The 6,273-nt window shown below is 39.4% G+C and overlaps 1 long non-coding RNA gene across 1 annotated transcript; it reads right to left on the reverse strand.

Annotated features, from left to right (window-relative positions):
* Nucleotides 1-1,106: 1,106 nt before the first annotated feature.
* Nucleotides 1,107-6,273, reverse strand: LOC118617483. The gene is made up of 3 exons (XR_004956831.1): nt 6,229-6,273; nt 3,709-3,749; nt 1,107-2,242 (listed from the first exon to the last, which is right to left on the reverse strand). It is a non-coding gene; the product is annotated as an uncharacterized LOC118617483 (long non-coding RNA).

Below are 6,273 nucleotides of genomic sequence, written 5' to 3' on the forward strand. Positions count from 1 at the left end.
AAGGTGTACCCTTACTGGGATCCCAATGAATGTCTGGAGTTCTGAGTGAGGACTCTCCACTATGGCTAGATGGAAGTAAATGTGTCCTGCTCTTGTGCTAGTTTTGAGAATTGGTAAGCTTAATGTTCAGAAATGGGCACAAAAGGATCTGTAATGCTGATCTCTGGAATTTTTTTTTTTTTTTTTTTTTTAAATCTGCACACCTTCCTCTTCACTGATACTCTGCCCTGAAAATTCAAGCCATCTCAGTCTTACTCGTCTTGGTCTCCTCACCTCAACAAGCCTGCTCTGCTCTGCCTTAGCTTCCCCTCCTGCAGTGTGATCCAGTGCTTAAACCTGGCAGGCAGGGCGACTGTGGGGTCACCTTGTCTCCTTCCCTTGGTGATACGTCCTTTGCTGCCAGTTGTCCAAGACCGGAAAAGCTGCTTCAACAACCCCCCCCCCCCCGACTTCTGGGAATACTGATAGCCCATCTTTCTGTGAAAATTGTAATGTATTTAGAGCTATACATTCCCATAAGTATTTGCTTTCACAGTATCCCACAAGTTTGGCTATGTTGTACTGCCACTAGAATTTATCTCCAAATACTTTCTAAATTGCACTGTGATTTAGTTTGACTCATGGATCATTTGAAGTGTGTTCCTTAAATTATAAGCATTTGGGAAATGTTTTATCTTTATGTAATTGATTTCTGGTATAATTCAATTTTTGGAAATTTGTTGAGGGTTGATTTGTGGTCCGTCAAATGGTCAGTTTTGGTAAATGTTGAATGGTGAACCTTAAAAGAATACGTAGTCTGAAATTTTGGGATATAATGTTTTATATTACATCTTAGTCAATGTATAGTGCCTATACATAGCAAATAGTAGCTCAACACATTGTGAATTGAATAACTGAAAGGTTTTATTCTATTGGTGGAAATTTCAGACCAAATAAGGATGACGATGACATCACAGGGGTGTAGGAACAGAGAAAACTATTTTTGCTAAGGTGGAGCCTCATAGAGAAGCTGAGCCAAAGCATTCAGTTTCTCCCTGTTCCAACCAATATTAATGCCCATACTGTATGTGACGGATATTATCCCAGTATTTTTTTTCCCATGCTTCTACCATTTTTCCTGTCATTGGTTGTAAGCTCTGTATTGCTAGTGCTGTGACGGTAGAAAACAGTATCTTAGAAAAGTTAATGACATTGATTTATAAAGCCCATAGAGACACAACAAAAGTTTAGTTTTATTTCTCCAAACAACATGTGCTCATTTTCTTAGATTACATGGGTTTAGAAGATATCTAATATCTCTATCCAATACTGCAATTTTTCAAGTAGAATTTAAAAAAATTTTTTTCCAGGTTTTCATGTTCATGTTCTATTTCTTATAAACACCCCTCAAGGTGAAAACTGTTATTTATGTACATATTCTAATACATTTAACCTTCCCAGTGAACTGTTCTGCCAATCTTGTTCTGGACACTGAGATTCTGATTCTAGAAAGAAGGGAGGAAACGGGTTTGGACACAGCTAACAGCACATTCTGTAGGCTTATAAGATGCCTCTTGCGCACTGTCTCACGTGCCTTCAGTCTCCAGTTGCAGCCACCGCTCTGGTGAACAGTTCTGGGCAGGTCTCCCCCTGCTGTGCTGACGGCACTTCACTTTGGGCACGCACCAAGAACCTGGCTTCCTGTCCCAAGGCCTCTCTGATGGGCCATGTGTGGGGCTCTGGTCCCAGTGAGGCTCTCCTGGCTGTAGGGATGGGGGAGCTAACACCAATGGGCACGGTTCTCAATACGTAAGAGATGGGTGCTGAGAGAAATGCTTCTCCCTGTCACCCCTCAGGCAGACAGTTCTGAGACCAACTCTAGTAAGACTCCTGAGAAGGTTCATCACTAAGAAACCATTAACAGTGGTGGACACTTGATAACACTACCTTGTTTTGCTTGGATTTTCTTTCCCTTTTCCCTCTCTGTCATTCCTCTCCCTCTCGTCCCTGCTCCCTGGATCACATTGCCAAACGGAGTATGTCTGCCTTTGTTTCAAGCTCTGCTTTCAAGAATAACCTAGATTAAGACAATAGCTAACTAGGTTGTTGACAGATTATATAATGCAGGTATAACATTTTCCTGGACTCTGCACACGCTACAAAGAAACCCTTATTCAGTTGGCAGCACAGTTTATGGTCACTGCGATGATTTTCCATCTTTTTCCTTTTAGGAAGGTCATGGTCCATCCTGAAGCCTGACCACCTAAAGAAAAACAGTTGATACAAATTACCTTTCAACTAAGTAGATTTCTTATTGATGACACTCTAAGCAGTTCCTCTTTGTGAGGGAGCCCTCAGCAATTTGGTTGGATACTCCAATTTAACAAGGAGAAGCCCTCAGTGTACTTAATCAGGTGGAGCTTTTTGTTGCTCTGGAAACAACCATATCACATTTCTTATTCCCCTTGGTAAAAGCCTAGAGCTTTTACTACTTAATAATAATTTTTTCTGAGAAGCTCAAATGTACCTTAAAAATGTAAAAATTACAGAATATTATCAGAGCTTTCTTATTAATAAAAAACTGAAAGAATACCCTGAAAGATACAAGGTTCTTAGGAATAAATTAAGGTTGTCCACATGCCAGCTCTGAGAAAAATGTAAACATTTTATAACAATGTGTGGTGATCATTTTGCAATCTATACAAAAATAGAATCATGTCTTACAACAAAAATGAATATAAAGTTATATGTCAATGATATCTGAATAAAAAAACAAACTAGGGTTGGTGAAAAGAATGCACAAGTTTTTTTGTGTTGTTTTGTTTCATTTAATCTACAGATCTCACTGAGAACATGACATCTGAACACAGACCTGAGGAGGAGAAAAGAGTCAGTCAAAAGGGTATTTGGGGGAGGAGCACTTGGGAAAATGAAAAGAGAATCGTAAGAGGCCAATGCTGTCTGAGAGATGTGAGCATCAGAAGCTGAGGTTGCAAAGGGTTTGGAGAAAGGAGGCAGGGACGGATCGTGTGAGAGAGGAGTTCACAGTGGATGCAGGGCCATAATGTACCCTGAGGGAATACTGTGAAAAACATTTGGTATTATTATGATTGGGTGGTACTACTGGCCTCTAGTAAGTAGGCAATGTTTATGTTATAAGTACAGTAATGCTCAGGACAGTTCCATCCAACAAAGTCATTTTCTTTTTTAAATTTTCTTTTCTTTATTAATTTTAGAGAGAGAGGAAGGGAGGGGGAGAGAGAAACATCTATGAGAGAGAACATTGATTGGCTACCTTCTGCATACCCCCCACTGGGGATTTGGCCCCAAACCTGGGCATGTACCCTGACCGGGAATTGAACTGGCAACCTCTTGGCACATGGGTCGATGCTCAACCACTGAGACACACTGGCCAGGCTAACAAAGTATTTTTCTACATTTTGTGCAACTGTAAACTGTCCTGCTGCTCATTCATATAGATGTAAAACTTATACTTTTTATGCTAACTTCTAAATTCCACTCATAGAAAGCTTCGTTATTGGGATATACTCTCCACTGAAAACAAGCAGACATCCTGGATAAAATATATTTGATCAAATTTGGAAAGTTTTTGTGAATATTTTTAAAAATATTTTTCTGCCCATACTCTGTCGTTTTGCCTTCTAGGAGTCCAATTTCATGTCTGTTAGATGACTTGATACTATTCAATAAAAAAAAATTAACACTTACTTCACATCATACTCCAAAATCCATTCACATGGTTAGCAGATCTAAATGTTCAAAGAAAACAGCATTTTTTAGAGAGTAACATAGGAGAATGTCCTTGCATGCAATCACCTCTTAAACAAGATAGCAACAGCACTAACCATAAAGGAAAATTGATAAATTAGACTTCACTAAACATTAAAAATTTACATTCATTAAAATTGAACAATCAGATTAACACAAGCCACAGATTAAGAAAAGGTGTTTTCTTGTTTGTTTGTTTTTTTGCAGCACTCACAAATGAAAATGGACTTACATGCAGAATACATGAATGAAGTAAAAAAAGACAAACAACCCAATAGAAAAATGGGGTAAAGACCTAACAGGCACTTTATCAAAGAGGATTTAGAAAAGACTTATAATCACACAAAAGATGTTGCTCTTTCTCATTAGTAAGAGAAATGTAAATTGAAAACACACAACCACCAAATGTTGGGGAGGTTATGGAGCAATGACAACTCATTATACACTGCTGGTGGGTGTATAAACTTGAAAAACTGTTTGGCACTATCAACTATAGCTAACGATAAGCATAACCTGTGTCCCAGCTATTCCACTTTTAGGTATATATGCCAATAAATATATCTATCTCTATGTGAGACATTTGTTTCCACTCATACATATCATACGCAGTAGTATTATCTATAATTATGTCACACTAGGAAATAAGAATATTCAATTCAGTGTAAGGAACCCCATATTATATAATTCCATTTTTATGAAATGTCAGGAATAGGCAAATATATAGAGACAAAAAGTAGACTGGTGCTTGCTTAGTGCTGGAGAGGATGGGGGCAGAAAAGATAGCTAAATTATGGAGTTGTGAGGTGATGAAAATGTTCTAAAATGGACTCTGGCAGTGGTTGCACCTGTCTGTGAATATACTAAAAAACCCCACTGAATTACACAATTTTAACTGATTAATTGCATGGTATGTGAATTATATATCAATAAAACTGAAATTAATAAAAAAAAAAGTATAAAGTACAAATAAATTGTGGTACAGTCATATAATTGAATGGTATACAGCATAAAATAAAATAAAATTCTTACTGCCTGGCCATTGTGGCTCAGTGGTTGAGCACTGACCCATGCACTAAGAGGTCACAGGTTCGATTCCCAGTCAGGGCACACGCCCAGGTTGTGGGCCAGATCCCAGTGGGGGGCATGCAGGAGGCGGCCAATCGATGTTCTCTCTCTCTTTCTCTCCCCCACTTCCTCTCTCTCTAAAATCAGTGAAGAGAAAAATTAAAAAATAAAATAAAAAGATCTGATATGGGTAACAACAACTGTAATATGAAGTAAAAAAAAAAACACAAATACTACAGAATATTTACTAAATAATTGATTTAATGTGAAATTCAAAAACAGACAACATTAATCTATGTATTTGAGGATAAGACAGTTGGTTATATCTGGAAAGTTGCCCTTGACTGGGCAAGGGGATAAAGGAAGCTAGCAATGGTCTGTTTCTTGATCTCCCAGGTGGTTGCAAAGAAGGGTTTGTTTGCGCTAGTTTTTTAAAGTGTATTGAAATGTGTATTTATAGTTGGCCCACTTTTCTGTATTTAGTACTGCTACAAATGTTTAAGAAATATTTTTCAAAGTCCAGTTATTCAGTAAGTTGTCCCATTAATGTGCATTGGAAAAACTGGACTAAAAGAATACATAAACATTTTAATAGTTGTGTGTGTGGTTTGGGATTATAGAGAATTTTTATTTCCTTCAATATATTTTTCAGCGTTTTCCTAATTACCATAGTAGACATACACTACATTTATCACTAGAAAAATGCTATAAAAATAAAACTGTTTGCAATACCCCTGTATTACTTTAATGCTAATTTATTCACAATATAAGTACTTTTGACTTTTGCTCCCAGATTGGAAAAGATTGTCATTTTAGAGGAAAGGTGATTTCCTGGCTGACTGCCAGGAACTCCCCACCAGCAACCCAGCAGGAAGGAGGAGCAGAGGTGCAGGTGTGGACCCCAAAGACTGTGAACTAAACGTGGGGAGGTGGGCAGGGCGTCGCAGTCCTCATGGAACCCGAGTCCTTCCTGCAAGGCTATGGTTGGGGTGCAAGCTCCAACATCCATGCTGAGTGCAGTGAATGATCAGTCTAATCACTATCATCCTCCTGGTTTTGTCGGGCCAGGAGCTAAGGCTGTTTTCACATTTTTATGAGGTTATTAAAAAAAAAGAAAAGCCAAATACGCCACAGAGACTGGTCCTGGCCTGCAAATCCTAAAATATTTGCTATCTGGCTCTTTACAGAAAAACTCGCCAACTCTTTGAATAAGGGAGTCAGGCTGAGGCGTTTTAAGGTATTTAAAAGTGTTACGGGGTAAGCTCTTGCTGGCAAGAGGCCCGGGTGGAACGGGCCTGCCCGGGGCGCCTTCCTTCCGCGGTATCACGAGAAGCAGCACTGCCCGGGCTCGTCGGCGCAGGAAGTCGGTCCGCTAGGGCGAGGGCGGAAACTCACCTCTGGGCCGGGCCGGGCCGGGCCGGGCCGGGGAGGGATGGGCCG

Source organism: Molossus molossus, unplaced genomic scaffold (genome assembly GCF_014108415.1).
Source record: "Molossus molossus isolate mMolMol1 unplaced genomic scaffold, mMolMol1.p scaffold_m16_p_5, whole genome shotgun sequence".
Classification (NCBI taxonomy): domain Eukaryota; kingdom Metazoa; phylum Chordata; class Mammalia; order Chiroptera; family Molossidae; genus Molossus; species Molossus molossus.